At 40.3% G+C, this 11474-nt stretch overlaps 1 non-coding gene across 1 annotated transcript; it reads right to left on the bottom strand.

The window, feature by feature from the left end:
- Positions 1 to 1119: 1119 nt before the first annotated feature.
- LOC148577704 (small nucleolar RNA R71) lies at positions 1120 to 1223 on the bottom strand. Its single transcript, XR_015904217.1, has one exon. It is a non-coding gene; the product is annotated as a small nucleolar RNA R71 (small nucleolar RNA).
- Between the last annotated feature and the right edge of the window lie 10251 nt (positions 1224 to 11474).

Raw genomic sequence — 11474 nt, 5'->3', positions numbered from 1 at the left:
TTTTCAAAATCAAATCTTTTTAATTTCCTTTTCAAATATTTTTCAAAATAAATTTCAATCATATCTTTTTCAAAATCAATTTCAAAATCTTTTCTAACTTCTTATCTTTTCAAAATTGATTTTCAAATCTTTTTCAATTAACTACTTGACTTTTTGTTTGATTTCAAAAGTTTACTATTTCAATAATATCTTTTTTAAAACCACCTAACTACCTTTCTCTCTCTCTCTCTAATTTTCAAAAACTACTAACCCTTTTTTAAAATTCTTTTTAATTAACTAATTGTTTTAAATTCCAATTTTATTTTATTTCTCTTTTTAAATTTTGAATACTAACCAATAATTAAAATAAAAACAAAAATATTTTCCTTTTATTTCTCTTTTTAAATTTCTATTTATTTATTTATTTATTTACTAACACTTCTCTTCTTCTTATAATTCGAACCCTCTCTCCCTCTCTGTGTTCGAATTCTTCATCTTCTCTCTTCTTCATTCTACTCTTCTATTCTTCCACTCACATAAAGGAATCTCTATACTGTGACATAGAGAACTTCTATTCTTTTCTGTTCTCTTCTTTTCAATATGAGTAGGAGCAAGGATAAGAACATTCTTGTTGAAGCTGATCCGGAACCTGAACGGACTCTAAAGAGGAAGCTAAGAGAAGCTAAGGCACAACACTCTGGAGAGGACCTGACAGAATTATTCGAAAAAGAAGAAGAGATGGCCGAACCCAACAACAATGTTGGAGATGCAAGAAAAATGCTTGGTGACTTTATTGCACCCTCTTCTGACTTCTATGGAAGGAGCATCTCAATTCCTGCAATTGGAGCAAACAACTTTGAGCTTAAGCCTCAATTAGTTTCTCTGATGTAGCAGAATTACAAGTTTCATGGACTTCCATTGGAAGATCCTCATCAGTTCTTAGCTGAATTCTTGTAAATCTGTGACACTGTTAAGACCAATGGGGTTAATCCTGAGGTCTATAAACTTATGCTTTTCCCCTTTGTTGTAAGAGACAGAGCTAGGACATGGTTGGACTCACAACCTAAAGATAGCTTGAACTCTTAGAAAAAGTTGGTCAATGCTTTCTTGGTCAAATTTTTTCCACCTCAAAAGTTGAGCAAGCTTAGAGTGGAAGTCCAAACCTTCAGACAGAAGGAAGGTGAATCCCTCTATGAAGCTTGGGAAAGCTACAAGCAATTGATCAGAAGGTGTCCTTCTGACATGTTTTCAGAATGGAGCATCATATGTATATTCTATGATGGTCTATCTGAATTGTCCAAGATGTCATTGGACCACTCTGCTGAAGGATCTCTTCATCTGAAGAAGACGCCTGCAGAAGCCCGGGAACTCATTGAAATGGTTGCAAATAACCAGTTCATGTACACTTCTGAAAGGAATCCCATGAATAATGGGACAACTCCAAAGAAAGGAGTCCTTGAGGTTGATACTCTGAATGCAATATTGGCTCAGAATAAAATATTGATTCAGCAAGTCAATATGATTTCTCAGAGTCTGTTTGGAATGCAGGCTGCAACAGGCAGTACTAAGGAAGCTTCCTCTGAAGAAGAAGCCTATGACCTTGAGAATCCTACAATAGAAGAGGTGAATTACATGGGAGAATCCTATGGAAACACCTATAATCCTTCATGGAGGAATCATTCAAATTTCTCATGGAAGGATCAACAGAAGCCTAATCAAGGCTTCAGTAACAATAATAGTAGGAGAAATAGGTTTGGCAATAGCAAACCTTTTCCATCATCTTCTCAGCAACAGACAGAGAATTCTAAGAAAAGCCACTCTGACTTAGCAACTGTAGTCTCTGATCTATCTAAGACCACTCTCAGTTTCAGGAATAGAGCAAGGTCCTCCATTAGAAATTTGGAGGCACAAGTAGGTCAACTGAGTAAAAGAGTTACTGAAATCCCTCCTAGTACTCTCCCAAGCAATACAGAAGAGAATCCAAAAAGAGAGTGCAAGGCCATAAATATAACCAACATGGGCGAACCTAGTGAGAAAGAAAAGGCAGTGATTTCCAGTGAGGAACACCTCAATGGACGTCCACTAGCCTCCAAGGAGTTCCCTAATGAGGAACCAAAGGAATCTGAGGCTCATATAGAGACCATAGAGATTCCACTAAACTTACTGTTGCCATTCATGAGCTCTGATGAGTATTCTTCCACTGAAGAGGATGAAGATATTGTTGAAGAGCAAGTTGCTCAATATCTAGAAGCAATCATGAAGCTGAATGCCAAGTTATTTGGTAATCAAACCTGGGAGGATGAACTCCCATTGCTCATCAATGAACTAAATGATCTGGTTCAACTGAAATTACCTCAGAAGAAACAGGATCCTGGAAAGTTCTTAATACCTTGTACCATAGGCACCATGACCTTTGAGAAGGCTCTGTGTGACCTAGGGTCAGGGATAAACCTCATGCCCCTCTCTGCAATGGAGAAATTAGGGATCTTTGAGGTGTAAGCTGCAAGAATCTCACTAGAGATGGCAGACAATTCAAGGAAACAGGCTTATGGACTTGTAGAGGATGTCTTGGTAAAGGTTGAAGGCCTGTACATCCTTGCTGATTTCATAATCCTAGACACTGGAAATGATGATGAAGATGAATCCATCATCCTAGGGAGACCCTTCCTAGCCACGGCGAGAGCTGTGATTGATGTGGACAGAGGAGAGCTAATCCTTTAAATGAATGAGGACTACCTTGTGTTTAAGGCTCAAGGATCTTCTTCTGTAACCGTGGAGAGGAAGCATGAAAAGCTTCTCTCAATACAGAGCCAAATAAAGCCCCCACACTCAACTTCTAAGTTTGGTGTTGGGAGGCCATCATTAAGCTCTAAATCTCTGTGAAGCTCTCTAAGAGCTTACTGTCAAGCTATTAACATTAAAGAAGTGCTTGTTGGGAGGCCATCATTAAGCTCTAAATCTCTGTGAAGCTCTCTAAGAGCTCACTGTCAAGCTATTGACATTAAAGAAACGCTTGTTGGGAGGCAACCCAATGTTATTTAATTATATTTATTTGTTTTCCTTTGTTATTTTATGTTTTCTTTGGGTTGATGATCATGTGAAGTCACAAAAATAACTGAAAAAATAAAAAACAAAATGAAAAACAGCATCAAAGACAGCACACCCTTGATGACAAGCTTACTGGCGTTTAATAGCAGAATGGGCGTTTAACACCCAGCCTGCCAGCATTCTGGGCGTTAAATGCCAGATTGGGGCAGCACTCTAGGCATTTAACACTAGAAAGGGCTGTCTGGCATCTGGCTGGCGTTTAATGCCAGAAATTGGCATCTGGCTGGCATTTAATGCCAGAAATGGGCAGCAGACTGGCGTTTAACACCAGAAATGGGCAGCAGACTGGCGTTTAACGCCAGGAAAGATAGCAGAGCTGGCGTTAAATGCCAGATTTGGCACACAATGGGCGTTTAAACGCCAGAATGGTGTAGGAACTCGAAATCCTTGACACCTCAAGATCTGTGGACCCCACAGGATCCCCACCTACCCCAACTCTTCTTCTCTGCTCTTCACACGTTTCCATAACACTCTTCCCCAAACACCCCTCACCTATCAAATTCTACCCTCTTCCCCATAACCTCTTCACTACTCATATCCATCCATCATTAAACCCCACCTACCTCACTATTCAAATTCAAACCATTTTCCTCCCAAACCCAACCCATCATACACGGCTACCCTCTCTCCCTTACCCTATAAATACCCCCTCTTACCACCTTCATCTTCACACAACATACACACTACTACCCTCTTGGCCGAACCCAAACCACTACTCCATCTCCTCCATTTCTTCTTCTTCTACTCCTTTCTTTCTTCTTTTGCTCGAGGATGAGCAAACCTTCTAAGTTTGGTTTGGGAAAAGCTAAGCTTTTTATTTTTCCATAACCATTAATGGCACCTAAGGCCGGAGAAACCTCTAGAAAGAGGAAAGGGAAGGCAATTGCTTCCACCTCCGAGTCATGGAAGATGGAGAGATTCATCTCAAAAGTGCATCAAGACCACTTCTATGAAGTTGTGGCCAAGAAAAAGGTGATCCTCGAGGTCCCCTTCAAGCTCAAAAAGAGTGAATATCAGGAGATCCGACATGAAGTTCGAAGAAGAGGTTGGAAAATTCTCACGAACCCCATTCAACAAGTCGGGATCTTAATGGTTCAAGAGTTCTATGCTAATGCATGGATCACTAAGAACCATGATCAAAGTGTGAACCCAAACCCAAATAATTGGCTCACAATGGTTCGGGGGAAATACTTGGATTTTAGTCCGGAAAATGTGAGGTTAGCATTCAACTTGCCAATAATGCAAGGAGATCCTCACCCTTTCACTAGAAGGGTCAACTTTGATCAAAGGTTGGACCAAGTTCTTAGGGACATTTGTGTGGAAGGAGCTCAATGGAAGAGAGACTAAAGAGGCAAGCCGGTTCAACTAAGAAGGCTTGACCTCAAACCCGTGGCTAGGGGATGGTTGGAGTTTATCCAACACTCTATAATTCCTACTAGCAACTGGTCTGAAGTCACAATAGACCGGGCTATCATGATCCATAGTATCATGAATGGAGAGAAAGTAGAAGTTTATGAGATCATATCCCTAGAACTCTATGGTGCACGAATTGTAAATCACACTTTTTACAACTCGTACCACTAACCAGCAAGTGCACTGGGTCGTCCAAGTAATACCTTACGTGAGTAAGGGTCGATCCCACGGAGATTGTTGGCTTGAAGCAATCTATGGTTATCTTGTAACTCTTAGTCAGGAAAACAATAAAATAATTCACTTATCAAATTTGATTGCAATGAATAAAAGGGCAGAACACAAATTATACTTGTATGCACTGATGGAGAGTATGTTGGAGTTTTGGAGATGCTTTGCCTTCTGAAATTCTGCTTTCCTCTGTTTTCTGATTCACGCATGCACATCCTCCCATGGCAAGCTGTGTGTTGGGGGATCACCGTTGTCAATGGCTACCATCTATCCTTCCAGTGAAAAGGGTCCAGGTGCGCTGTCACCGCACGGCTAATCATCTGCAGGTTCTCAGTCGTACTGGAATAGGATTTACTATCCTTTTGTGTCTGTCACTATGCCCAGCACTCGCGAGTTTGAAGCTTGTGACAGTCATTCAATCCCTGAATCCTACTCGGAATACCACAGACAAGGTTTAAACTTTCCGGATTCTCTTGAATGCTGCCATCAATCTAGCTTATACCACGAAGATTCCGATTAAGAGATCTAAGAGATATTCATTCATTCTATGGTGGAACGTAAGTGGTTGTCAGGCATGCGTTCATGGAGGAATGATGATGATTGTCACATTCATCACATTCATATTGAAGTTCGAATGGATATCTTAGATAGGAACACGCATGTTTAAATGGAAAACAGAAATACTTGCATTAATTCATCGAGACACAGCAGAGCTCCTCACCCCCAACAATGGAGTTTAGAGACTCATGTCGTCAAAAGGTACAAAGTTCAGATCTAAAATGTCATGAGATACAAAACAAGTATCTAAAAGTTGTTTAAATACTAGACTAGTAAACTGAGATGGATGGTGCAGAAATCTACTTCTGGGGCCCACTTGGTGTGTGCTGGGGCTAAGACTTAAGCTAATCACGTGCATAGGGCTGTTTTGGGCATTCAACGCCAGTTTTGGATCCTTTTCTGGCGTTGAACTCCAACTTGTAACTTGTTTCTGGCGCTGGACGCCAGACAACAGCATGGAACTGGCGTTGAACGCCAGTTTACGTCGTCTATCCTTGAGCAAAGTATGGACTATTATATATTGCTGGAAAGCCCTGGATGTCTACTTTCCAATGCAATTGGAAGCGCGCCGTTTGGAGTTCTGTAGCTCCAGAAAATCCACTTTGAATGCAGGGAGGTCAGAATCCAACAGCATCAGCAGTCCTTTTTCAGCCTGAATAAGATTTTTGCTCAGCTCCCTCAATTTCAGCCAGAAAATACCTGAAATCACAGAAAAATACACAAACTTATAGTAAAGTCCAAAAATATGAATTTTGCCTAAAAACTACTGAAAATAAACTAAAAACTAACTAAAACACACTAAAAACTATATGAAATTAACCCCAAAAAGCGTATAAAATATCCGCTCATCACAACACCAAACTTAAACTGTTGCTTGTCCTCAAGCAACTAGATAAATAAAATAGAATACAAATAATTTTAAGAAGCAACAATATCTCAGAGTTTTTGGAGTGAAGCTTAGATTCTAATTAGATGAGCGGGACTAGTAGCTTTTTGCTTCTGAACAGTTTTTGCACCTCACTTTATCCATTGAAGCTCAGAGTGATTGGCATCTACAGGAACTCAGAATTCAGATAGTGATGTTGATTCTCCTAGTTCAGTATGTTGATTCTTGAACACAGCTACTTTATGAGTCTTGGCCGTGGCCCTAAGCACTTTGTTTTCCAGTATTACCACCGGATACATAAATGCCACAGACACATAATTGGGTGAACCTTTTCAAATTGTGACTCAGCTTTGCTAAAGTCCCCAATTAGAGGTGTCCAGGGTTCTTAAGCACACTCTTCTTTTTACTTTGGACCTTGACTTTAACCGCTCAGTCTCAAGTTTTCACTTGACACCTTCACGCCACAAGCACATGGTTAGGGACAGCTTGGTTTAGCCGCTTAGGCCAGGATTTTATTCCTTTAGGCCCTCCTATCCACTGATGCTCAAAGCCTTGGGATCTTTTTTATTTACCCTTGTCTTTTGGTTTTAAGGGTTATTGGCTTTTTCTGCTTGCTCTTTTTCTTTTTTCTGCAAGCTTTGTTCTTTGCTGCTTTTTCTTGCTTCAAGAATCATTTTTATGATTTTTCAGATTATCAATAACATGTCTCATGTTCATCATTCTTTCAAGAGCCAACATATTTAACAGTCTTAAACATCAAATTCAAAAGACATATGCACTGTTCAAGCATTCATTCAGAAGACAGAAAGCATTGCCACCACATATAAATAATTAGAATTTACCTTATTAAAAACTCGAAAAAATATTGCCTCTTATTCTAAAGAAATTCTTCTATTTTATTCATGTTTAATGACGATGATAAAATTAAATTATAGCTTAATTGGGGGATAAAATAAAAAATATAGATACTAATTACTACTATATGACTCCTAAGGTAAAACTAATAAAAACAGTTATCACAGAGTTAAGGCTAAGATTGAAATTTAACAACCTTTGTTCTGGGAAGTGGATGTTCCTCTAATCTGCGGGGTGCTTGGTCCTTCAAGAGATAATTTCTGGCACTTCAATTCCCTTAAATCACGCCCTTGCTCCTCCTGTTCTTTAAGCAAATAGCAAAGAATGCTACTTTGTTCCTTCTGTTCTTTCTGTATTTGTGCCATAGCTTCTTGCATCTTGGTAATAGATGTTTCAAGATACTCCCAGTATTCAGATTGAGGGATTTCTGGGAGAATTTCCTGTGTTCTCTTCTTGATGGGGTCATCCTGTGCTTGTTGTTTTTCCATTGATGCTTTGGTGATTGGCCGCTCAACTGAGATATACTCAGTTATTCCCATCCTTACTCCAGCGTCCTTGCAGAGCATAGAAATTAAGCTTGGATAAGCCAACCTGGCATCTTTGGAATTTTTGTTTGCAATTTTGTAGAATTCAGTTGAAATCAGTTGATGAACTTCCACTTCTTTTTCCATCATGATGCAATGGATCATCACCGCTTTTCTAATAGTGACTTCAGAACGGTTGCTAGTGGGCAGCAGAGAATGCCCAATGAAGTCCAGCCATCCTCTGGCGACTGGTTTGAGACCTTCTCTTTTGAGTTGAATTGGGACACCCTTCGTGCTGGTGGTCCATCTGGCTCCAGGGATACATATATTCTCTAGAATCTTATCCAGGCCCTTGTCTGTTCTCATCATTATCCTATTGAAGGAGTCTGGATCATCTTTCAGCTGAGGCAGCTTTAAAATCTCCCTGATCTTGTCAGGGTGGGTATGAACAATTTTTCCTCTGACTAAGGTCCGATAGTCATAGATAGCAGATCCAGATAGTCTTTGCCTGTCTGTATGCCACATATTAGCATAGAACTCCTGGACCATATTCCTTCCCACTTTCGTTTCAGGATTAGCTAGGATCTCCCAGTTCCTGATTCGAATTTGCTCCTGGATCTCCGGATATTCGTCTTCTTTCAGATCGAATCTAACTTCCGGGATCACTGATCTTAGACCCATTATTTTGTAATAATGGTCTGAATGTTCTTTAGTTAAGAACTTCCCTTGATTCCAAAGTGGTTTGGAAACGCTTTCTTTCTTGCCTCTTGGAGTGGGTTGTTTTCCTTTAGGAGCCATGATCTTAGTGATCACGGATAAGCACACCAAACTTAGAGGTTTGCTTGTCCTCAAGCAAAAAGAAAAGAAAGGAGAGGGAGAGAAGGAGAGCTAGGTGCAATGGTGGATGGGAGGGGAGGGAGGCCGAACCCATATTTAAAGGGAGAGGGGGGTGGGTTTTCAAAAATAGGGAGGAAGATAAGATAGAAGATATGATTTTTAAGAAAATTTTAAGTATGATAAGAAAAGATATAATTTAAAATTGAAGAGATATGAAAGATATTTGAAAAAGATAGATTTGGATTTTTGAAAAAGATAGTATGGAGATTTGAAAAAGATATTGATTAGTTGAAAAGATTTTTGAATGAAAAGAGATAGATTTGTTTTGAAAATTTTGAAAAAGAGTTGAATTGGATTGAAAAAAGGATTTGTGCTTATGGATTAAAATACATTTGATATTTTTAAAATAGGATTTTTATAAATTAGGGATTTTAGAAATTAGGGTTCTTAACATGTTTATGCATGAAATCATGAATTGAAACATGAAATTTAAATTTAGAATGAAAAATATGAAGTAAAAACGAATTCACTTCCTCCCCACCATCCTGGCGTTTGAACGCCCAAAAGCTGCATGTTTTGGGCGTTCAACGCCCAAATGCTGCCTCTCCTGGGCGTTTAACGCCCAGCTGTTGCTTCTTTCTGGCGTTGAACGCCAGGAACTCCTTTGTCACTGGGCATTTTTCTGAACGCCCAGGACGCTGTAAATCTGGCGTTAAACGCCCAGAAGGAGCTTCTTTCTGGCGTTCAACGCCCAGAAGATGCTTCTTTCTGGCGTTTAACGCCCAGATGGCTATCCTTACTGGCGTTCAACGCCCAGTGGATGCTTCTTTTGGGCGTTGAATGCCCAAAACAGACTTTTACTGGCATTTTCTTGCCAGTGAGCTCTTTTTTTCTGTTTTGTGTGCAGAATCCTTCCGTAGCCCTGTAAACTTATACAATTGACTCTTTACCTTAGTATCAGTGAACTTTATATAAACAAATAAAATCAACAATAGGGCAAAATGCTTAGAGGAAGTGATGCCCCATGGCTGGGTTGCCTCCCAGCAAGCGCTTCTTTATTGTCTTTAGCTGGACCTTGCTGAGCTTTTAATCTAGCTTCAGCCTTGAGCACTCTTGCTCAACATTGCCTTCAAGATAGTGCTTGATTCTCTGTCCATTAACAATGAACTTCTTATCAGAATCAATATCTTGAAGCTCCACAAAACCATATGGTGATACACTTGTAATCACATATGGTCCCCTCTACCGGGACTTCAGTTTCCCGGGGAATAGCCTGAGCCTAGAGTTAAACAACAGGACCTTTTGTCCTGGTTCAAAGATTCTAGATGACAGCTTTCTGTCATGCCACTTTTTTTATTTTTCTTTATAAAGCTTGGCATTTTCGAAAGCAGTGAATCTGAATTCCTCTAGCTCATTTAGCTGGAGCAATCTTTTTTCTCCAGCTAATTTGGCATCAAAGTTTAGGAATCTGGTTGCCCAGTAGGCTTTATGTTCCAGTTCCACGGGCAGGTGACATGCCTTACCATACACAAGTTGGTATGGAGAGGTCCCTATAGGAGTCTTGAATGATGTTCTGTATGCCCACAGAGCATCATCCAAGCTTCTTGCCCAATCCTTTCTACGGGTACTTACAGTCTATTCTAGGATTCTTTTTAGCTCTCTGTTAGAGACTTCAGCTTGCCCATTAGTCTGTGGATGATATGGAGTCGCCACCTTATGGTGAATCCCATACCGGACCATGGCAGAGTAAAGCTGTTTGTTGCAGAAGTGAGTGCCCCCATCACTGATTAGTACTCTAGGGACCCCAAACCTGCTGAAGATATATTTCTGGAGGAACTTCAGCACTATTTTAGTATCATTGGTGGGTGTGGCAACGGCCTCTACCCATTTTGATACGTAGTCAACTGCCACCAGAATGTAAGTGTTTGAGTATGATGGTGGGAAAGGTCCCATGAAGTCAATTCCCCATACGTCGAACAACTCAATCTCCAAGATTCCTTGTTGAGGCATGGCGTAACCATGGGGTAGATTACCAGCTCTTTGGCAATTGTCACAGTTACGTAAAAATTCTTGGGAATCTCTATAGAGTGTGGACCAATAGAAACCACATTGGAGGACCTTGGTGGCTGTCCGCTCACCTCCGAAATGGCCTCCATATTGTGATCTATGGTAATTCCATAAGATCCTCTGTGCTTCTTCTCTAGGCACACATCTCCGGATTATTCGTCTGCACATCTCTTAAAGAGATAGGGTTCATCCCACAAGTAGTACTTTGCATCAGTAATTAGTTTTTTCTTTTGTTGCCTGTTGTACTCTTTGGGTATGAACCTTGCAGCTTTATAGTTCGCAATGTCTGTAAACCATGGTGCTTCCTGAATGGCAAATAAATGCTCATCCGGAAAGGTCTCAGAGATCTCAAGAGAGGGGAGGGACGTCCCTTCTACTGGCTCTATCCGGGACAGATGATCAGCCACTTGGTTTTCTGTCCCTTTTCTGTCTCTTATTTCTATATCAAACTCTTGCAGAAGCAACACCCATCTTATGAGCCTGGGTTTTGAATCCTGCTTTGTGAGTAGATATTTAAGAGCAGCATGGTCAGTATACACAATCACCTTTGATCCTACTAAGTATGATCTAAACTTGTCAATAGCATAAACCACTGCAAGCAATTCTTTTTCTGTGGTTTTGTAATTTTTCTGGGCATCATTTAAAACGCGGCTAGCATAATAAATGACATGCAGAAGCTTGTCAAGCCTCTGTCCCAGTACTGCACCAATGGAATGATCACTGGCATCATACATTAGCTCAAATGGTAATGTCCAGTCTGGTGCAGAAATAACTGGTGCTGTGACCAGCTTGGCTTTCAGCGTTTCAAACGCCTACAGACACTCTGTGTCAAACACAAATGGCGTGTCAGCAGCTAGCAGATTGCTCAGAGGTTTTGCAATTTTTGAAAAATCCTTTATAAACCTCCTATAGAATCCTGCATGACCCAGAAAGCTTCTGATTGCCTTAACATTGGCAGGTGGTGGTAATTTTTCAATCACCTCTATTTTTGCTTGATCCACCTCTATTCCCTTGTTTGA

The sequence above is a fragment of the Arachis ipaensis genome, chromosome B1, assembly GCF_059453495.1.
Source record: "Arachis ipaensis isolate K30076 ecotype BB chromosome B1, ASM5945349v1, whole genome shotgun sequence".
Classification (NCBI taxonomy): Eukaryota; Viridiplantae; Streptophyta; class Magnoliopsida; order Fabales; family Fabaceae; genus Arachis; species Arachis ipaensis.
This window is presented reverse-complemented; position numbering and strand designations above follow the sequence as displayed.